Source organism: Armigeres subalbatus, chromosome 3, assembly GCF_024139115.2.
Source record: "Armigeres subalbatus isolate Guangzhou_Male chromosome 3, GZ_Asu_2, whole genome shotgun sequence".
NCBI lineage: Eukaryota > Metazoa > Arthropoda > Insecta > Diptera > Culicidae > Armigeres > Armigeres subalbatus.
Window position 1 is genome coordinate 153,939,038 of NC_085141.1, and position 24,174 is coordinate 153,963,211.

General features: G+C 36.3%; 1 protein-coding gene and 1 long non-coding RNA gene across 5 annotated transcripts in view; one reads left to right on the forward strand and one right to left on the reverse strand.

Annotated features, from left to right (window-relative positions):
• The window catches only part of LOC134222430 (putative leucine-rich repeat-containing protein DDB_G0290503), a 635,851-nt gene that overhangs the window by 229,535 nt on the left and 382,142 nt on the right, over window positions 1-24,174 (forward strand). The window lies entirely within an intron of this gene.
• LOC134225224 (uncharacterized) lies at window positions 13,868-14,717 on the reverse strand. Its single transcript, XR_009983199.1, has 3 exons — window positions 14,270-14,717; window positions 14,125-14,205; window positions 13,868-14,058 (listed from the first exon to the last, which is right to left on the reverse strand). It is a non-coding gene; the product is annotated as an uncharacterized LOC134225224 (long non-coding RNA).

Below are 24,174 nucleotides of genomic sequence, written 5' to 3' on the forward strand. Positions count from 1 at the left end.
CTTGCATATGCACAATTATGATTTTATCCTGAAACACTAATGCAGGATGGTTCATGCTGTGTACCATGAGAGAGATTTTTTCGTTAATGTTGTACAATATACAACATCACGCATGTTTGAGTGTTAAAATGATTCGTACGGTTGAATCACCGAATAATGTGCATAATGTAAACTGTTATGTACGGCTTAAGGCCAGTCTTTGTGTACATGATTCAGTGTTTATTTCTGATTTAAAACCAATAATAACGTCACGTTGAATTAAAACCAATAATATTCCCATCTAATACATGATGATGAGTGGAAAATGAATTTGACACACATTTATACAAGAGACTTCTGATTCTCCATGATCGACATCGGAATGTAATGTATAGGAATGTATAGGAAGTCGCGTTATTGTAATAATTAATTATACGACACCAAAACCAACGTATTTCACTCAAACATGCACTCGTAGCGACACGTGTTACAAGAGCACGATCTAACAAGTTTTAATTTTTCAGTTCTCGTCCCGAGAACTAATCAAAATCATACAATACTCGCCCTGGCTGTTGAATATTTACCGTAAATTGGTTAAAGAACTGCCCATGAAATAAAGAAGGAGAAATCTCTGGGAAATGTAACAAGCTAAATTTTTTTTCAGAAACATGTTTTCAAACTTGTCGTATATTTAGTATTTTTCATGTATACAGAATTATAGATTTTTAAATTTTGTCCATTCGACTTTTTGTCCCTTCGACCTTTTGTCCCGTCGACGTTTTGTCCCCTCGACCTTTTGTCCCGTCGGCCTTTTGTCCTTTCGACCTTTTGTCCCTTCGACCTTTTGTCCCATCGACCTTTTGTCTCTTCGACCTTTTGTCCGTCGACCTTTTGTCCTTCGACCTTTTGTCTTTCGACATTCTGTCCCAAAGCCATCCACGAAAAGTTAACAATAGGAAGTTGGCGATTCCACTCTTCCTATCCAAATCGCTTCAATCGGGTGCCCTGATGTTTAGGAAAAACAAACATAAGTCAATTTAATCAGGTGTGAATTACTTTTCAATATTTTCCATATAATTTGGAAGCAACTGCTGCAGGCTCGCTGCGCTTGTGTCCAGTTGGTAAGGGCATACCACCCTGCCTACACTGGGGCGTTTTGACCAGTGAAACATATTTTTGAAAAACGTTACATTTTTGACGATGGAAGCATTTTTTTTTATTTTACGCGCTTAATAAAGAATGCAGCAGTCTACATGTAGTAAACAAACAAGCTTACCGATGATTAATTATTTTAATAACAAACACTGAAGAAGTTTCCAAGTAGGAAACGAAATACGTATCTGTTTGTTGATACATAAAAAAGTTAATAGTGGAAGTAAATGGAAGAATAATAGTCTCTTAAGCTTATCGAGCTTAAACAAATTATGTCTAATGGGCCAGATATAGATATAGATGGTCAGATTATTAAGGGACGAAGTGTATCAGATTGGTATAAAACCGTTCTGGTCATTATGAAAATAAAATTCTTATCCGTCGTAGACACCTGCTTTACTCTTACCCAATCAGAATAAAGAGAGAATAAAGAAGCTCGAGCTCTTCAGAAACTACGCTTAGTGAAATAGAGATACAGCTCTCTGGGGAGAGCGTGAACACTTTCCTCTTGTTTACATCTCTCCTGTATATTACTGATGTGAGTAAAGCAACCGAAATTCGCCTTGACGAAGCCGTGCTGCTGCCATCTGGTGGAGATGGGATTGTGCATGAAATCACTGTATTTCAACGTGGTGAAGTATAGGAAGTATATTTTAAAATTCTTTTATAATGTTCATAACAATGATATATTGACAACTTTATAATACATATGGTTAGAATTTTGAAAAACTTTTTCGCTTTGCTAATCTAGAAGTAAATCAAATTTCTAACCTGAAAAATCTAACTGTTTTCGGCTTAAATGTCTTTTAATATTCTAATTAGCATTTTAAAATTGACGTCCTATGTATATGCCTTGCCGGGTAAAATAAAAAAGCATCACCCAGCCTTAATTTTATTTCCGCGCTGCCGTCAGGGCCAATTCTATCATACCGCTCAATACTGATGCCGTCAGAAATAGTGTGCAATAAATTACGAAATGATCACGAAAAGGTATTCAAGGCTCATTGTGAAAAGATCCTGAATTTTTCATTAAACTTTTTATGAACTATATTGTTAAGCAATGATTTCAAGATGTAAATAATTTGACTTTTATTTAGGTATAAATAAAAATAAGATCAACTGACAAAACGATTTCAATTAGGTATCGGATAAAATGGCTTAGAACTTATATTTACATTTTCCGGAAAGAATTTAAAAGCATTTAACGAAATCCTAATCTCTGTTCCTTGGCTCCGCTAGTAAAACATCTCCAGTGTAAGGTTGCCAATAGCCCGAGCAGATCTAGCGAAGAGAAAGTGCAAACCCCGCGAAAGACCGTCGCGACTCGCGATTTTCTCACGCTCGCACTCCATGAATGAACCCTTTCTCAACCGCGGCTGGATTCACTCTCCTGCAACGGTTGACGGACCACAGCGAACAGGGGAAAAAGAGAGTAGCGCGTTCGATGCGCCTGACGCAAAGGGTGATCTCCAGCCACACGCGAGCGTAGACGCGATCGAGTTGCGATCAGTATGCTTTGGAACGTGAGTCGTGACGTGTGTGTGCTTTAAGCTCCAACAGCTTTATCGATTGCGTTCTCATCAAATCATCTGGCGGTCTGATGTTTTGATTGTGCATCTTTTGTTAAATTCGGTGCGCGACTTGTGGTTCTTGGAAGAACGTTTCACGGGAGGTCTACTGTCGTAAACGGAGGAAAACGTTCGGGCCTGTTGTGCTCTGTGGGAACGGAAAGGTGTTTTTAATGGTGAAACTTTGGACTCGGATCGGATTTGAATTGCTAAGGGGAGTGAGAAAATTGGTGTTATATGAATTAATAAAGCAGACAAGTTAATGGGTGAAAAATTAACTGCTGACAATAGTAAAGCGCGGTGACATGGTGTTGGATAATAGCTATGACTGGAATGGGAAGAGTTCGAGTATCATCAAATAAGTGAAATTTAAACCCTCTGATTACAGGCTGAATGAACAGCCCCATAGTAGTAGTATGGCAGTTTAAGAGATAATCAAATCAAAAGGTGAAATTTAGAAGCAGACGAAAAGCTTACATTGTTTCGTTGGGATATCAGATGTGCTTGCAATTGGGAATGTTGTTTAATAATTTATGAATGGGTGAAATTAATCAAGTAAAACAACTACTGGTCTCGGAAGAGCAATGGTGTTTCGGTTCCGCCCTTAGTGAGTCGTACTGCAAGGAAGCGCTATTCGATGCAATGTTGGTGCGAAATCGCGTTTTTCCTAAACATGTTTCAGCGTTGTATTGCAATTGAAGCAAACGTACTACAGAAGCAATAGGTGGTTCAAAACAACGCAAAATCTCCCATGTACACCGAAGCAGTGAGGAAAAAGTGGCCCAATGAAAAACACAAGTGTTCACGTAGTAAACTCATTGGAAAATTGATTCGAAACCTACCCAACCGAGAAGAGCATAAAGAATTCAAAACAGCAGTGAAGAAACATATGAAACACATACCAACGCAGACCCACAATGGTTATTAGTTCATGCGTCTAATTAAACGGTTAAATACTTGTTCGTACGAAATACGATCGTCGGTTTTGTGGTGCAGCAACAGCTGAAACGAAAGCCCATTGCAGTTGCATTTTTCAAGTGTATTCCGTTTCGGTGCAGCTCCCAATTGGCGGCAGGTTGGAAAGCCGGTTCAGCACACAAGTGCGGGCCTCCTCTATCGTTTCTTTGCCCTTAGCACTGCTGGGTCTTCTGTATTGGTGACTGAAGACGGCGAGTGCCAAACTGACCACGATACTGCAGCTGGTTAGAAATTGACGCAAAGGCAGGAGTTGCAAACAAAACGATTGAACGGTGTTGAATGGTTGCAGAGACGGCGGTTTACAAACGGAGATATCGAAGGTGGAACGCCACCATAAGGAGAAGGATTTGTCTATAAACGAACCAGCGATTGGAAGACACGCGATTTAGAGGTTGGTTTCGTAGTTAATGAGCTTCGATTGCAGGGTTCACTGTTTTAGTAAATGTTTCCTTTATGACCTTATTGGCTTAATTGCCAAATTTATCAACTTGATGAAGCGTTAGTTTCCCAATGCCTTTAAGTTCAATTATGCATCGTCGTGTTGTATAAGAAGGTTCGTCTCTTGTTCAGATGAAATCTTTCTTCATGGTACTTATTTGAGAAAAATGGTACGATTTTCATCTCCGGAGGTGAACAATTTTGAGTAAATATCTAAGGCGCAAGTACTGAATTGTAGAATCAAGAAAAGGAACAGCATGTATAACAGCATTATTTGAATTTTGGAACAGTTTTTGACGTAGCGATAGCATTGTACTCCTAATCAATAGTAGCACTCATGAGGAGCAATAGCGGTAGATAGCCCAGCTCATGACACTACAGGTTTAATGAATACAGTGAGCATTTTGCTCGCTGAAGGAAGACGGCTTTGGCAGTTTTTGTTCTATTGATGTCAGGAGGTTTTCTTTAACAAATTATGCTCAAATTTCAAACATTTTTTTTGCATACCAAAAAACATTGTGGCCAAATCTCATAAAATTTGATCAACAAAAACCCCCTGACAATAAGAATTTAAAAATTTAAAAGCTTAAAAATTAAAAAATTTAAAAATTGAAAAATGTAAAAGTTTTGAAAATTTAAAAATTTAGAGATTAAAAAATTTAAAAATTTAAAAATATAAAAATTTAAAATAAAAAAATCAAAAGCTCAAAAATTTAAAAATATAAAAATTTAAAATAAAAAATTCAAAAGCTCAAAAATTTAAAAATTTAAAAATTTCAAAATTTAAAAATTTCAAAATTTAAAAATTTAAAAATTTAAGAAATTAAAAATTTAAAAATTTGAAAATAAAAAATAAAAATTCAAAAGCTCAAAAATTTAAAATTTAAATAGGGGGAATAACGGCTTTGGCAGGTTTTGTTCTATTATTGGCAGGGGATTTTTATGACTGACTATGCTCAAATTTGGCCTAAACATTCTTTGCATATCAAAGAATATTGTGGCCAAATTTCATAACATTTGGTCGACAAAAACCCCCTGACAATAATAGAACAATTTAAAATTAAATTAAAATTTAATTTAAAAAAATTGAAAATTTAAAAATTTAAAAATTTAAAAATTTAAAAATTTAAAAATTTAAAAATTTAAAGATTTATAAATTTAAAGATTTAAAAATTTAAAAAATTAAAAATTTAAAAAATCAAAAATTAAAGGATTTAAAAGTTAAAAAATTTAAAAATTTAAAAATTAAAAAATTTAAAAAATTCAAAAATTTAAAATTAAAAAATTTAAAATTTTACAAATCTAAAAATTTAAAAGTTTGAAAATACTAGAATTTAAAATTTTAAAACTTAAAATTTAAAATTTAAAAATTTAAAATTTAAAATTTAAAAATTTAAAAATTTAAAAATTTAAAATTTAAAAATTTAAAATTTAAAATTTAAAAATTTAAAAATTTAAAAATTTAAAAATTTAAAATTTAAAAATTTAAAATTTAAAATTTAAAATTTAAAATTTAAAATTTAAAATTTAAAAATTTAAAATTTAAAATTTAAAAATTTAAAATTTAAAATTTAAAATTTAAAAATTTAAAATTCAAAATTTAAAATTTAAAAATTTAAAATTTAAAATTTAAAACTTTAAAAATTTAAAATTTAAAAATTTAAAAATTTAAAATTAAAAATTTAAAATTTTAAAATCTAAAAAATTTAAAAGTTTTAAAATTTAGACATTTAAAAATTTTAAAACTTAAAATTTAAAATTTAAAATTTAAAATTTAAAATTTAAAAATTTAAAATTTAAAATTTAAAATTTAAAATTTAAAATTTAAAATTTAAAATTTAAAAATTTAAAATTTGAAAATTTAAAATTTAAAAATTTAAAATTTAAAATTTAAAATTTAAAATTTAAAATTTAAAATTTAAAAATTTAAAATTTAAAATTTAAAAATTTAAAATTTAAAAATTTAAAATTTAAAATTTTAAAAATTTAAAAATTTAAAATTTAAAATTTAAAAATTTAAAAATTTAAAAATTTAAAAATTTAAAAATTTAAAAATTTAAAAATTTGAAAATTTAAAAATTTAAAAATTTAAAAATTTTAAAAATTTAAAAATTCAAAAATTTAAGAATTTAAAATTTTTTAAAATTTAAAAATATAAAAATTTAAAAATTTGAAAATTTGAAAATTTGAAAATTTAAAAATTTAAAAATTTAAAAATTTAAAAATTTAAAAATTTAAAAATTTAAAAATTTAAAAATTTAAAAATTTAAAAATTTAAGAATTTAAAAATTTAAAAATTTAAGAATTTTTATTATTTAATTTTAAAGATTTAAAAATTAAAAATTTAAAAATTTGAAAATTTGAAAATTTGAAAATTTAAAAATTTAAAAATTTAAAAATTTAAAAATTTAAAAATTTAAAAATTTAAAAATTTAAAAATTTAAAAATTTAAGAATTTAAAAATTTAAAAATTTAAAAATTCAAAAATTTAAGAATTTTTATTATTTAATTTTAAAGATTTAAAAATTTCCTAAAGTTTTGAAAATTTCTAAATTTAAAGATTTACAGAATTTCAAAATTTCTAAATTTTAAAATTTCAAAATTAAAAAATTTAAAAAAATTTAAAAAATTAAAAAAACTAAATATTTTAAAAAAAATTAAAAATTTTCGGCAGGTTTCGTTGGATAAACGTACCACTCGTGCTGAAAAAAACATTTTTTGCAACTTGTTGTACAAACTACTATTTTTATAACCAAGGATGTTAACGATCATTTAGTAATTTGCGTTCGATCATTTAGTAGTTTGTAAATAACACATTCCAGAAGCTGAATTTCAAAATATGTTGTATGGTGGACTTCTAGTGCGAAGGTTTTTATACAACACTGCCTAATGGTTCGTTGTTTGAATTTCACTAGTAACGGAGCTATAGCTATAGTTTCAGTAACTAAGACTAAATGATAACAAAATTCCAATCATTTAGTCTAAGTTACTGCAACTAGCGCTCTAACTCCGTTATTAGTTGAATTCTAATAACGAACAACTAGGCAAAGTTGTAGAAAAACCTCCGCACTAGAAGTCTACCATACAACATATTTTGACATTCAGCTTCTGGAATGTGTTATTGACAAACTACTAAATGATCGAACACAAATTACTGAATGATCTGATCCCTGGGCTGGCTTATCTATGTTTTTTTTTCCAAAAATTAATTGAGATTATTTTTTCATACTAACCGTTACTTTAGTTTAAATGAGGTCTTGGGTTTCATCCCAGGCCCGTTATATTCTTCCTATATTGTATTGTCCCATATTTCTCATGTTTTTGCAATCGCTTGAGCTGGACGTGGATTTTCATACATTTCCCATCTTCTATCGTATACCTACAAATTTACTAGTTCTCTGCCGTAATCTGAAAAAGTGACGTTTTAACCATTTTCCGAAAATGGTGTTAACGGGTGTAAGTGACAAAAAGTTAGTTTTGAGAGAAATTGGTGCAAAGTTTTGCAATATTTTTTCTCTTCAGAAATTGTAAGAAAGTTCAAAAAAAAAAAAAAAATTTCCGTGAATTTTCAATTTTTTTGTTTTGCCGCATAGCTCGAGAAACACAGTTTTTTTTGCTGTAGTCAACTCAATTTTGACCAAAATGTCACTAACAGCCCTCTGCTTCTAGCCCTCTCAAATAGAATTTAACCATTCTTTCATTACTATCACATTGGCAATCCGTTAACCAAGATGAACCTCTGTTATAGAACCTTAACCTCTGATTCCAATGAAATTCGGCATGAACTCGTGGCGAGTGCAGATGTGTTCTCGGTTTGCAGTGGTCGAGTGATTGCATCACCAATTCGTTCCCATCCCCGATAGACCGTGAGGGCGTGGTCAGCGCCGTTATCAACCATTAGGGTTCTTGGGCTGCAAACGTTGAGGTTGGAGAGCAAAACCCATGCTTCCATCCATTGGTTCCCTGTGAAATTGTTATTCTCCTAGTCAATCACGGAGTAGCAACTACAAACTGCACGGTCATCATGCTCATTGCTCATGCTCAATAAAGCCTAATGAACTGATTTCTAGAGCAGTTATTGTGTTAATCTTCAAACATATAAATCCAGATTCTCCTCAAGCATTACACCACTAATTAAATGTCAGAAGATGCAGATGTATAGAAATAGTTCACCAATCGGCTGATGGAAATAATAAGTTTGTATTGCTGCTCTCATTCCCACAATAAAAAAAACCTACAAGAAAGTATGCACTGTCGAATTTTTCAGAGCACCCCCAACACGACTCATCTCCGAAACCGCTTTGCATCATTAAAAAGATAAATAGTTGCCGTTTTGTAATTTAACCAACGAGCACAACACTGTTTTACATAACACGAGCTCTAATGGGGCCTGGCGGAATGGTTCGGCGCAGCTCTGTTTATCTTTAGGCTCATTTTTGCGCACAAAACCGATTTTTTCCCTCTCTCAACATTGATCCACGGTTGCTGGACATCGTACAAAGGTGCGAAGGTAAATCAAATTCAATACGAGTTTGTCTGAACAAAACGTTAAATGTTTTCCTATGCGGATCAGGCTTGATACTTAGCTTACCGCGTGTAGTACGGTAGTAGGTGATGGATTGGCGTTTAAATAGCTGTTTAAAGGTGAAAAGTAAATCTTTGAAAATGCATGACTGCCATTGTGAGTGATGCAACGAATAGTTGACAACGAGAGCGACTTTTCTCAATGCATGGAAATATCCAATCCAATAGGTAATGAACAAGAGTGGATGGGATGGAACGCCCATTAATACCCAACGACACCCACGAACAGTGGAGATTTCGAGTACAATTACGTCAAAAGTAAAAAATGCGTTAAAAGCACGTGCATTATCGATATTTTTCTATATTATTAGAAACAGAAAAAATAAAATAAATAAATATGAACAGCAAAACTTTTGAAAACAATATTTCTTTAGCACGTGATTTAAAAAATTTACAAATTATTGGTCATGTCATTTCCTGATAGTTTAACAGTAAGGTTGAAATATAATAAAAATCAGAATTGAACAGAAATGGAAAAGATTTCCTCTAGTTTTTTGCCCACGATAAGCTCCTTGTGTGGCATCGATTGAGGGCCTATTATCTCTTCAACAACGTGGGCTAACAGAAATGGAAAGGTGTTGAAACACAAATTAAGGTGGCGTGGTGGTCGATTGACATGACTGTTTGGATTGGAGTTCGAGGGAAGCATACAGGGAGCTAATTGATTAATGTTCGCCGGGCGAGTGTAATGCCCTAATGTACACCGTGTGGGAAAGTTTTCCCATAAATACCAATTAGCGGAGCGGATTTTGTGATGGGCACTTCCGCATGTTTCATTATGAAGAATGTATCCGAACAACAAAGGATCGCCCATTTTGATACACATCGTCTTTTGTATTGTTTTTGTAACTTTAAGTAAAACAACATTTAAACTTCAAAATATGTCGTTTCTACCAACCGCATTTTAAAGCTTTTAATGCATTTGAAATTTTATGAATATATTTTCAAAAGGACAAGTTGAAAACCTTAAAAAGCCATCCCATCGACAGCGACCGCTCTTCATAATTGAAAGCGAAAACATTGGTAAAAGTGAATTTCAATTCATCATACGAATGCATAAAAAACACCACCGAAACCAATCTTGACCTGACACACCCGTCCGTCCTGAAACCAACCAATCAGGTTTAGCTCGATTTGGTTTGGCCGGCGTGCCTGTGATGATTGTTCGAAGACGGAGAAGGCCTCAAGTGAGAGTCCCCCCTCGCTGGTACCGATCCTCGTGTGCATTCTCTTCCTGTCCGCTCGAAGAGGTCAGCAATTGCCGCAGGGAGTGTCCATGAGTAACGTAGCTTACTAGGGAGATGGTGTTTATGGAAGTGCATTTCAGAAGAAGTGAGTGCAAAAAACTACAAAATGTTATTTAATTTATGGATCGTCCCTCGAGAGCTGAAGAAGGAAGTGCACTCTGTACCGTGTACCGAGCGAGCACCGACTAGAGGAACATAAAAATCAGGTTTCATGCCCGAGGGTTCCCACCCGATTCTCCGGGAGAAGATCATATTCCGGTTTTTGGTTTCGTGGTTTTCTACCTGCTTCGTTGGCTGGTCTTGCCCGCACCGTTTCCCCGCTCAGTTCGGATTCGGGAGAAAACGTGTCTTATCTGTCCGGAGGCATCGACAAACCGAGTCTTGGTACATACTTTGGTAAATCTTCATTGTGCTCAGTGCATGAGCACGCAACACAACATTACCAATTTTAGATGCGGATTTTTATTGTAGTTCCTTTTTCTTGGAGATCGAGTACGAACCGGAGTAGGGTTGACGACATTGAAGAGACGGTGGTTTTAGCAACCTGTAATACCGAATAAAACTCCCGATTCATTCACATGGAGGGGGTGCACTTCTATTCTCATATTGTATCTGGAGATTCGATATTTAATTGACTACAAACACATTACTAATGACAAACAATATATTAATATCATCTAAGTACAGGGGGGGGTCCCGTAGCGTAGTTGGCTACACTTTCGCCTTCCAAGCGAATGGTCATGGGTTCGATTCCCAGCCCCTCCACCAAACCCTCGTCAGTCGCCAGATCCGCAGCCCATACGGTGGCGTTTGGGGTACGCGCCTTACCGTCACGGCTGCCTGATGACGACTGACAACTTGTTCTTCTCGGAGGCATTCCTCCAACGTTACCCGGATTAATGGCAACCGAACAATGCAACGATCATTGAATACACGACATGGACAAACGGACACAATGGACACACGATGAGCTGGACTGGCAACGACAACAATAATGGTAATGGAAATCTAAAAATAGATTCTGTGTGGATTCTGTAGAGCAGAATACCACAGTAGATCTCGGCACAGTAGCGGTTAAGTAACACAGAGTGCCTAACAAATAAATAAAGGAAAAAAAATCTAAGTACAAGCGAAACTTAACACTCTCAAAGCAAGTTTATTATACGAGAAAAGTGAACAAATGTACAAAATAATGTGTATGATAATTCATTTTATGATATATTTACAGTTGTTGTAGGATTTATTCCAATACAGTAATCTGTCCATTCAGTAATTGTCTAAAAAATAGGATCGCGTCTGAAAAGCCATGAAAATCTAAATTTTTTTGTGCAACATTTATTCATTTCACGGGAAAAACATAATTCAATTTAGGGAAACAAATTCAGAACTGTTTTTTCAATTCAATTTACCTTCGTAATTTATTGGTTGCCTTTTTTGCGTCACTATACAGTCACGTCGTATAAATGATGACTCCCAGGAATTCGAACTTCAACATATAGCAGCGCAGTAAATTTAAAAAAAAAAACACCAAAGCAAAGCGGTTCAAGAACCTTTTCGAATGGACGTTCCGTTCAGAGTCTGGTGAGATATTATCTCATCTAAAATGTTGCGCGTGATCTCTTGTGCGCGATGCTTTTTTGGTGCTGCGGCGCTCCGTGTGTACAAAGCGCGTCGTGATCTAGTCCATCTGCTTCTTTCGGCTGAGTCCCTGCGCTTGGAGAGCCGCCAATGACTGGGCAAGTTTCCGTTTCATGCCCATCATCCGCACTAGTTCTCAGTAGCAATCTGCTGGGTAGGTGGGTATAATCTGTTGAGCAGTACGATATCGAATTAAGAAAAAAAAAACTCATCCAGAAAGTGCTTTTTAGTGAAAAGGTATTCAATTTGATACTTCCTGCAGGCGTGAAGCGAGTCTGGAAACATAATTGAAGGTGTGTTTTCCTGCTTTTGGATTTAATTTGGTATTACATATGTGCTACCCGTTGAAGATTGAATCTCCTTGACGTTGGGGATTTGTAATTTATCATGAAAAAAGATTTATTTGATTGATTTGACGAAGCAAAGTGAGGCTGTGCAATGCTCCTACCTAATAATAAATTCAAATTATCATCGGGACAAAATAATAATAATAATAAGAATGTCAGACAAATTCCCAACTGTTTATATTTTAGATTGATTCATGATATTTAGCAATGATTAACACAGGAGTTACTCGTGATTCGTAATTACTGAAAAATGAAAGTTTTAATGAATATAGGGGGAATGACGGCTTTGGCAGGTTTTGTTCTATTCTTGGCAGCGGGGTTTTTATGACTGACTATGCTCAAATTTGGCCTAAACATTCTTTGCATATCAAAGAATATTGTGGCCAAATTACATAAAATTTGGTCGACAAAAACCCCCCTGACAATAATAGAACAAAACTTGCCGAAACCGTCTTTTCCCCTATCAGAAGAGCCGCATGAAGTTATTTAGGTACAACGCTTACTGAAGGCTTAATGGTTTTTACCTTTGCCAGAAGTGAGCCAGCCAAGGGCTGAAAGCCTCTTAAATAAAAACAATAATAATACCTTTCTCGTGCAACAATGTTATACCAAAATCGCTCATTTCACTGCAAAAACGAAATTTTTATAGAAGGATTGTAGACCCATGCGGTAGAGGTGTGCGCCGCCACGCCGCCGCCGCCGACAGTTTTTAACACGCCGCCGCCGCCGCCGACATTTTTGCATCGTCGCGTCAAATTTGAAGAAATCCGCAAAACTTTCTGTGGAACTTCCGAAGATTCAGTGAAAGTTTCGTGTAATTTACTGACAGTTTTCAGCAACATCACGTAGAAACTCCAGAGAATTTTTCGTGAAGATGTTGTAACCGTTCGCAAATCGTCTGAGGGAATTATTTAAACTTTGGTGGCTTTAGCGCCACTCTCGCGTACGAGAGACCACCAGTCTGTTGACTTGCCCGACTATTTTTGAGACAATTCCTCAGGGGAAATCCTCGAACGGTTGCTGGCTGAATTTTCAAAATCACCCGCTGTTACCTGGAAAACCACCCTAAAATCCCTTGCCCTGATTACCCTTGTAATCACTTAAGCTCGCTCAACAATAAACGCAAAATCAAAAGAGGAATCGAAGTCTGAGATGCAATTTACCAACGAAATAACGGAAACGTAAAAGAGAACAGCAGGTTCTCACGGAACTGCCGAAACAAAATCAATTGACTCTCAGAGCTTCAAATTCAACAAATTTATTCAGACGACTTCATTCGGGTTGGACGGGGTTTTGTACTAGCTAGGGGGAAACTAATTCATGGCCATGATTATTCAAGTTTCCACGTACCTGCGCAGGATTTTTGGTAGCGATGACGGGTTCTGGCGGGTGCCGAAGACGGAGGGCTTTCCGGCAGAGTGCCGAAGACGATGTTTTCCGGCGGGACGCCGAAGACGAAGGTTTTCCGGCGGTGTGCCGAAGACGGAGGTTCTTCCGGCGGTGTGCCGAAGACGAAGGTTCTTCCGAAGACGAAGGTTCGTTGCTGGTGACGCAGTTGTCGCGATGGCGTCGTAGTACCGGCGACTTGCCAGTGGGCGTTCGATGCTCCACACGATGGCGGCGTGAGCTTATGTCAAAATGGCCGAACTAAAGGTGCGGAGGGAGTGGCGGCTGGACGGAAGGCTTCCAATTTGAAACCGTCGAGAGCGTCCCGAATGTGCGTTCCCTCGAACTAGTAGCCCACTTTCCCTTGCGACCCGGCTTCACGAACTTTTTCGATTCACCGGGCGAGGACTAAAAGAAAGCTACTAATTCTCGGTTCGGGTTCGGTTCAGCATACGATAATTTGCGTCGTACGGGAACCGCGCTCTCGACACCTGACCACCAGGGGGGGTTGTAGCGAAATGGTGGTCTTATCGACAGTTTTAGACGACTGTCGGGTGAATTTCGCTCGACTATCTCACGAACTGCACTCCCCTCCGTTTGACTACCTCGGAAGGCGGGCCTTAGCGGACACACAAGCTCAATTTGGTCGCACCGCGACCCACAGCAAAAAAGGACGGAACCCCAATTCGACTCCGCTGGTCGTCACAAAATTCCAGCCCGTACAAAAAAAGCGCCTACGCGCTGGAAGTCCAACGCGAATGGCAAACGTTAGTCGTGTGCAAAATTAAAGTCATAAATTAAAATTACCTTTCTTTGTCTCTATATCTGCTCCGGCAAATGGAGAGAATCGCAAAATTGTCAGACGCACTGACCGAAATAGGCAGCTATCTGGAAGACACCAAAAGATTTTGCTTCAAGCACTTCACTTTACACCACTGTTCTCAATTATTACCTTCTGCAAACTTTGAAGGAACACGTTTCACTTTTGTAGAAATACTTTAAATTCTTCGGAACTTGGAAACCGCGATACTTCTCTTCCTCTAGTGCGAGCGAAAATGAACGAGCTTAAGGATTTCTACCTTCAAGAAACCTTGAAGGACAATTGCTGTTTATGTACAAAGATTCAAATGGCGATATCAATTTGGCGCCTTCCCAGGATCGAGCAAATGGTTGAAAAAGAGCTATCTAGTTTCAGGAGCCATTACTGCACTCACTGAAACAGTATACCACTTTGCTTAGCCGAGACGCAAACCGCTCGAAATATTTCCTCACCCGAGACAGTCAAATAGTCGGGCAAATACTGATAATATTATGGTCTCGCTTTGGACTGTGAATCGTCAAGCCGAGTTGACGAATTCAAGCATTATTTTGCTTAAAAAGAGAAAAACGTCCAAAGCTAATTAAATAAAAATAATCTAATAATTACAACAACAAAAAAAAGCAAAAAAATAATTTATTACTAATAATTAAGCTTCAACTCATTTCAATGATATTTTACTTAAAAGGATAAAAACGTCAAAGCTATTTAATAATTAAAAATACTAATTTAATTTTATAATATATTTACAAATGATTTTGCTTAAAAAAATAAAAACGTCTGAAGCTTTAAGCAAATCCAATAAAATTATTCCAAAAAATCCACACCGCGTTACAATATCAATGATTTTCATGAAAATTCCATACATTTTCTTGTTAAAATTTCGGCTAAAAACTTCGGGTAAAAAATGCGAAGGATTTCCCGCAGAAATAAAAAAAAATTTCATTGAAACTGATTGAAGAGTCGTTCGGCAAAAAGCCATTTGGCCGAAGACCACAAGGCTGAAAGTTGTTTGGCCGAATACGTAGTTTAACCGAAAAGACTATTTGGTAGAAGCAAAGCTTGAGAGCATCTCGATAACTTGTTTTAATGTTGTGAAACCTTCGATTATGTTTACTTAATTTGATATCCAAAACTAACTTTGAAATGGGTTTCTTATGACAAAATAAGTACACATTTTGATGTCTACCATTCTATTTAGTGATATACAGCAAAATGAGATAAACATATGTATTCAATCATGATGGTTCATATTTGAAAACAAATTATAAATCATTTTGATGTCAAAATCAAAATATGTTTTGTATGCTCTCATTATGTTTTCAGGCTTTGCTAAGGTATCTAGCATAAGGTTATTTGGTCGAACAGTTCCTTTGACTGAAAAAAAAACGTCGAAAAGCTTAATAGCCGAATATGCCCTTTGGCCGAAATAGTGGTTTGGTCGAAAGGACCATTTAACCGGAATGGAATTCAGTCGAAAGTTTGGTTGGGCTGAATTGGTCATTCTGAATATTTTCAAGACATAACCGGGAGATTTTTTTTTCACCTCAAACATTGTATGAACTTCCCCAGAAAATTCTTCAAGTTTTTTCAGAATATTTATTTGGAAATTATTTTCGGATTTTACACATGAATCACAATTTTCGAGATCTCTTTGGAATTACCAAGAGGAGCTCCTTGCATTTACCAAGGAAAGTTGTTCAGAGTTTTCACGGGAAGCTGTTCCCAATTTCGACAGAAAAATATTCAGATTATCCACAGAAAGTTCCTATTGAGTTTCTGTTGAGCATTCTTTGAAATTTACATAGAAAATTGTAACTGGTGAAAGGGATGCTTTAACGTTGACTTCCTCAATCTAGATTGTTTAAAACAGCTAGTTTTTTATCCTTTATTAGAGTGATTTTTTTTCAGGGATAAGTTCATCACTAGACGGCTAGTTTGGCCTAGTCAACTTCAAGACAGCGGATAAAATGCTTGGAATTTTAAAGGATTTTTTGGATTCTTTCTATTTTCGATAAGAAAATCTTGGGCGGTGAACTGGTAATTTGGCCAAAAAGCCGTTTACCCTAACAGGTCGTCTGGCCGAAACGATCGTTGCCCGAAAATTCCGTTTAGCCGAAACGGGTTTTTGACAGAATGGGCCATTTGACTGAACGGGTAATATTGTCAAAAATAACCGCTCGTTTATCCAATGGCCTTTTTGTCAATGGAACAAAATTCCGTAGCCTCTTTACTTTTAAGTCGATACTGGGCTTAAGACCAAAAGACATCCAGCTAAGTACCATTTAGCAAAACTGAAAGTTTAACGGAAACTGTTATCAGGTTAATACTGGATTGACCGAAATCGACGTACAGCGAAAAGGAACATTTGGCCGGACTTGTAAAAAGTTGTTTGCCCTAACAGGTCATGTGGCTAAAAATGCCGTTCGGCTGAAAAAGTCATTTAACCGAATAGATCATCAGACCAAAAACGTCTTTCGGTAAGAATTCCCAGAATTGTTTTTCTGTTATGCGATGCCTAAGTACACAAATTTTATCATAAACCAGTCGCAAGAATGCTTTTTTCGTACAAAAGTTGAGGCGATATATGTATATTTCTTATCCGACGGTGCACGGTAAGGCCACGATTTTTAAGCGAGTTTGTTTGTTATACATTGCGATATAGTTTGTGATAACTAGCTCTGCTTGACAGATAATCCGATTTCATTTGAGTTTGTTTGCTGGAATATGCGATGTCAACAAATGAAACTGGAATAAACTCGTAAAATAGCCTACTGTGCAGGAACATTTATTTTAAACGTGCATTTTTATGCGATGTGGGGTCGTCTGGGTTGTCATTTGGCAGAAAGAGCCATTTGGGCCAAAAATGTCCTTTCTGCAACCTTTTTTGAAAAGTGTTGAACGGCTGAATTTATCATTTTGCCAAAATGGCGTTTAGCTGAATAGGTCATTTGACAGAAAATGCCGTTTGGACGAAAGGATAGATTTGCAGAAAGGACTTTTCCGGGACAAATGACCAATGACCATTCCAATCAAACGGCATTTTCGGTCAAATGATCTATTCGGTTAAATGATTTTTTGCCAGCCCATGTCTGTCTGTCCGTGTGTATGTATGTGTGTATGTGTGTGCACAAAAGCTATAAAAACATTAGACAACTTTTCGTATAGTAATCCTCAACCGATTGTCTCGCAACAAATTTCATTCGACAGGGGACAAAGCCTTGTTGATCGATCATGATCACTATTCAGTTTTATAACGATCGGTCATTGAGTTTCAAAGTTATGAAGAAAATAGTACATATAAACCCCATATAAGACACTCTCAACTAAATGCGAGAAAGGCACCACCAACGCTAGGTGGATTAATTTGCGTTTTTCAGATGTATGTCGCTTTCGGTCAAACCATTTTCGACCTGATAACAGTTTGCTTCAATTCGTTTAAAAAGTACACTAATAAAAATACACACATTTTTATTGGTAAAAATCTAAAGAAATTTACAAATAAATTTTATGTGTGCGTTAATAACCACCAGCTATAGGAGAATCCACATAAAGGTTATTAGTTAATAACGGTTATGTCTGTTTCCACATATATGCTATGCGAATCCACATAGCCATTATCTGGGAAATGCTATAGTCAAAATTTATGTGTGCCACACATAATGGATATGATTGGACTTTTGTCAGTGTAGAGAGGTTACGAAATTTCGGTCATTAGGCCAAACGGATATATATTTTTAACTAAATTACCCGTTCAGTTATTGACATTTGGCAGTATGACCTGTTGGCCCAAACGATATTCTCGGCCAAATAGTCCATTCTGTCAAACGACCATTTTGACCAAACGACATTTTCGGGGTGATGACCTTTTCGGTCAAACGATCATTTCGGCCAAACGACCTGTTAGAACAAACGACTTTTTCGGTCAAATTACCAATTCAGTCGTATGTCGCTTTTGGCCAATGGAATTTCCTAAAATTTTCAACAATTTCTCGTGGCAATTCTGAAGTTTTTCGTGTAAATTTCGACGAATTTTATGTTGAAATTTCAAACAATTTTATTTAGGAATATTCTAAAGAGCTTCTCTTGGAAATTCCAAAGATTTCTCGAAACGTCGAAGTAGCTCCCGTGGAAAATTCGAAAATAATTTCCAGATTAAGGAAAAACTTATTGAATTTTACGGAGAAGTTCAATGAATTATTTATGCGAAATTCAAAAGATTCTTCCTTTGAAAATAAAAATCTTAAAAGCATTCCGAAGAAATGCAATAAAATTACGAAACGTAATTAAAACATCGCCACGCCGATTCACGCCGCCGCCGAACAAAATTCTGACAAACGCCGCCGCCGACGAATATAGAACCGGCGCACATCTCTACATGCGGTTATATATCAATCGACTCAACTCGACGAACTAAACAACTGTATTTCTATCCGTGTTCATGTGTGTACAAATGATAAGAAAAACATTAGCCAACTTTTTATGTAGTAAAGAACCCCACACAATGGATGCGTTTGCGAATGTTATGACAGTTTTCCCATGGAGAAACTGTCAAAATTATTGATCGATATTGAATTTGATTACGTCCAACGACATGAATAAAATACAGTATCGAATCAAGTGGTCTAATGATTATCCTGAGGACTTCAATAAAACCAATTTTATAAACTGTCATAAAGACGGATGTATTGGTCATAGACTTGTCTTACGCATAACTTCAATTAAACTTTGTAGTTTTCAAAAGGTTTATAATGGCATTGTCCAAGAACATAATCTTTATGTTAAATTTCATGAACTATGGTCATTCGAATGGTTGAGAACAAATGTTTCTGTTACAAGTTCCGTTACAAGTACGATATGGAGGTCAATCGATTGTATCGTTTAATTGTTTAGTACCTAGTATTATGATATTGATCTCATATAGATTTCGTTAGAACTAACTTAACTGGCAGTCTTAAGTACACTAAAACCGCTAAGTGTATAAATATCAAACTAAATTTATTTTAACCAAAATCAGAACTCATTTTGGAATTTTCTTAATCAGTAACCCTATTTTCGGCATTCTCCCAGACGCGTCTTGTGAATTTTCAGCGGTCTTCCAAATGTGTCTTGTGATTTTCCAAACCACAAACCATTTTCCAATAAGTCTTCTAGACGCGCTTTGTGATTTTCCATACCACAACCAATTTTCCAGCGGTCTTCCAAGCGCGCTTTATGATTTTCCAAACCACAATCCGTTTTTCAGCGGTGCGCGCTTTGTGATTTTCCAAACCACAATCCGTTTTTCAGCGGTCTTCCCGGCGCGCTTTGTGATTTTCCAAACCACAATCCGTTTTTCAGCGGTCTTCCCGGCGCGCTTTGTGATTTTCCAAACCACAATCCGTTTTCCACCGGTTTTCCAAACATGCTTTGTGATTTTCCAAGTCACAATCCGTTTTTCAGCGGTCTTCCAAGCGCGCTTTATGATTTTCCAAAGCACAATCCGTTTTTCAACGGTGCGCGCTTTGTGATTTTCCAAACACAATCCGTTTTCCAGCGGTCTTCTAGGTGCGCTTTGTGATTTTCCAAAGCACAATCCGTTTTTCAGCGGTCTTCCTGGTGCGCTTTGTGATTTTCCAAACTACAATCCGTTTTTCAGCGGTCTTCCTGGTGCGCTTTGTGATTTTCCAAACCACAATCCGTTTTCTAGCGGTCTTCCAGGCGCGCTTTGCGATTGATTCCAAATCACAATCCGTTTTTCAGCGGTCTTCCCGGTGCGCTTTGTGATTTTCCAAATCACAATCCGTTTTTCAAGGGTCTTCCAGACGCACTTTATAATTTTCCAAACCACAATCCGTTTTCCAGTGGTCTTCCAGGCGCGCTTTGTGATTTTCCAAAGCATAATCCGTTTTTCAGCGGTCTTCCCGGTGCGCTTTGTGATTGATTCCAAATCACAATCCGTTTTTCAGCAGTCTTCCAGACGCGCTTTGTGATTTTCCAAACGTTTTCGAGCGGTCTTCCAGACACGCTTTGTGATTTTCCAAAGCATAATCCGTTTTTCAGCGGTCTTCCCGGTGCGCTTTGTGATTGATTCCAAATCACAATCCGTTTTTCAGCGGTCTTCCAGACGCGCTTTGTGATTTTCCAAACATTTTCGAGCGGTCTTCCAGACACGCTTTGTGATTTTCCAAATCACAATCCGTTTTTCAGCGGTCTTTCGTGCGCGCTTTGTGATTTTCCAAATCACAATCCGTTTTTCAGCGGTCTTCCAGACGCGCTTTGTGATTTTCCAAACCACAATCTGGGCAAACGCCTACTTAAAAAAAAGGTATTACATCCACCATTGCCTTAATCCGGACAAACGCCTTATTTTAAAGAAGGAATCCCATCCACCATTGCCCTAAACAGGGAAATGAGAATCTGTAAATGAAATAAACGGTTTTTTCTTCAATTCATATTTTTGCTGGATAGTACCTAATGAATAGTTATATAATTGATATCTGCGATGGTAATCAGATCGGTTTTGTTTTGTTTGGCAAATCTGATTAAATTGTTGTTAAATTGAATTTTATTAATTATCTTAATGATCAATTATTGTCTAGCTCAAACCTTTTAAGCTTGTTTTCAGTCTTGTCCAAAGTGATAAAATAGAGCTACAAATCAATTGGACATTGTCTCAGTGTCCGAAATTTAACGTGGACAGGCTTTAATTGCAAAATACTAACCGCATTACCATGTAGAATGCTTATTATGGTCCACAGAATAATAATCGATAAAGTGATTTGAGTTTGGCGAGTAAAGCCAATATATGACAATAAGTGCAAAAAAATGCTGCTTTTTGCCTTTCTCGTACAACAAAGTTGTACCGAAAGGCTATATGATTGCTTCAAAAAAGAACTTTTGATAGAAGGCCCGGAGACCCATAGTGTTATATAGTGATCAACTCAGCTCGACGAACTGAGGTGATGTCTGTATATGTGTATGTATGTATGTGTGTGTGTATGTGTACAAATTTTGTAGACACACTTTTTGGAACTTAGCATTATCCGATTTACTCGCAACAAGTTGCATTCGACGGGGAATGCGGTCCCATTGTTTGCTATTGAAAATTGGCTCGATTGGACTTTGCATTTTGGAATTATTGAAAAAATCATTGTTTTTTCCCAAGGGTCCTCACTTGGAAAAAAATTCAAAAGCAAAATAATTTTTTTTCCGAAAATGGTGGCGATACATTTTAACCAATGCAAAATGATCGAAAACATGTAATCTATTCTCCTAAAGAGCTTTTTTGACCTTTCTAATGTGATTCTTTCAATATATTTTATAATGCACGAGAAAGGCATCATCAATGCTTGGTGGATTCATCTGGGTTATTTTTCAAAAATCGCTCTGTTGGAACCTCTAAACTATTTTTTAGAATTTTGGGTTGATCTACAGAAATGCTCCAGACGCATTGTGTGCTTTTTCAAAGTTAAGTAGTTTATAACTTTATATTCCATGACTGTCGCGATTTCATCTCGGAACATCAACATGGATTCATGCCGAAGCGCTCAACAAATACCAACCTTATCGTCTATGCATCGTTCATCTCACAAGCTCTACAGAAAAGACAACAAGTTGATTCAATTTACACTGATTTCTCGGCAGCTTTCGACAAAATCAACTATGATATTACTATCGCAAAGTTTGAACGTCTCGGTTTCTCAGGATCTTTACTTTGTTGGCTTAAATCCTATCTAAGCGGTCGTGAAATGGCTATTAAGATTGGCGATTGCACCTCATCGTACTTCTCTGTTACTTCAGGTGTACCACAAGGAAGTCATTTAGGACCGGTCATATTCCTTGTTTACTTCAACGATGTTAATCGACTAATTGATTCTCAGAAGCTTTCCTTTGCCGACGATTTTAAACTTTACTGGATTGTTAATGATGTTCAGGATGCTTATTTCTTACAAACTCAGCTCAATGTGTTCATCGACTGGTGTGAAACAAATCGTATGGTTCTCAATGCTGATAAATGCACAGTGATTTAATTTTCACGCAAGCGCTCTTCTATCGACTACTGTTACAAGATAGGGACAGCAAATCTTAAAAAAGAATGTGTCGTTAAGGATCTAGGTGTACTATTTGATTCAAAACTATCTTTCATCGATCATGTCGCTTTCGTATCCTCCAAAGCTTCTAAGATGCTTGGTTTCATTTTCCGTTTATCAAAAGATTTTAGGAATATCCATGTCTGAAAGCCCTGTATTGTCCTTTAGTAAGGGCGATTGTAGAATTCTCTTCAGTCGTTTGGGCACCGTTTTATAAAAACAGTGTCTTGCGTATCGAGGCAATTCAACGCAATTTTGTTCGTTTCGCCCTAAGGCATCTCCCCTGGAACGATCCAAATAACCTACCCAGTTACACCGACCGCTGCAAGTTTATTGGTTTAGAATTGTTAAGTGACTGTCGTGACGTATCCAGGGCTCTATTTGTTGCGGACCTTCTACAATCCAGAATTGATTGCCCACATTTGCTCTCCCTGATTAATCTAAATGTTCCCTAACGTCAGCTTCGACTCAAATCATTTTTGATCCTCCAGGGTGCACGCACAAATTATGGGCATAATGAACCATTCACTAGTATGTGCCGCATTTTTAATCGTTGTGCAACTCAATTTGATTTTCATATCTCTCGCTCCAACCTTCGGAAAAAAGACGAATTAAGTACTGTCCATTTAATTCCACCAGTTAATTTTCGTTATCTTTCCAGATACGTATTTCGACCACAACTGTGTCGTCTTCTTCAGTGTCTCGTTCTTGACTCGACTTGAAGAAAAAAACAATCGCAACTTACACTATTTATACTACGCTAGGTACCTAATCTAATCTTATTTGCCTACTTTATTTACCTATACAGTAAACTTACTGTAATTTCTGTGGATATGAAAAGAAGAGAAGGTTTTGCGCCCGCTTGAGGAAGGGATATGCTCTACTCAAGCGGGCTTTTCCCTGATCCAAAATAAAATAAATGCTATTATTTTTCATATAAAGCTTGAGCACCATGACTTTTCGAACATAATGTTTTTTGGGACACCCTAACAGAACAGCAAAAATATGTTTGCGGGGCCGTACACTTTGCGTAAGCACTTAAGGGGGAAGGGGGGTCTGTAATTTTCTTACGCTCCAAATAAACAAAAAATAATTTGTGTGGGAAAAGTCTTACATGGGAGGTAGGGGGTTTGAAAACCCAGAAAAAAATGCTTACGTAATTAGTGTACGACCCCTAAAACGAATTTTCAAATAATTCATATTCCATTTGAGCAATCGCCGGAAATTAGGCTTTTCTTATGTAGAAGCTGAGATGAGATAAATAAGACATCTCGGAGCTGAATGCCCTCACACAAATTATCCACAATCCATGCAACGGGCAGCTCCAGTGTGACCAACTGTTTTTAACTAACCGAAAATTTACCAGACGAATAAACTTCAAGCAATAATAAATGCTGAGCTGTTAATTTGAACGTCATGATTATTTTATTATTTATTCTATTTCACGTTTAAATCAATGAAAGAAACGTTTATTCGTGTTTACTTGTTCCTTTACGAACTGAAGTTGGACAATCTGCGACCAGGGACGGGAACGGTTGACATTTCTTTTTATCATTCGTTCTGCCACGCAGTCAAAGAAAAACAAAACGACTTCAGCCGCAGCAGCAGCCACGACCAAGCAGACGACAGTCAGAACATGATTTTATCATTTTCACTCCCCACAATTAATTGTTCTGTACGCTCATTTCACGACGTATGACCGGTAAATGATTATTTTAGTAAATTATCGTGGTAAATGATTATTTTATTACTCCTTGCTCATTTTAGAGGCTAGAACTGATGAATTAGTACCAACGGCTAGCATTCTTTCTAGGTATTGCGCCACAGGCAATTTGACTCGATTCTGTTCTGTTTGCGCTGCGCACGAACCGAAACAAGAAATCTCATGCAAATGCTGACCGCACCGACGGCTCGACTCTCACGCAGCAGCAAATAAGCAGTTTGCCTCATCAGCAAAAAAAAATGTCA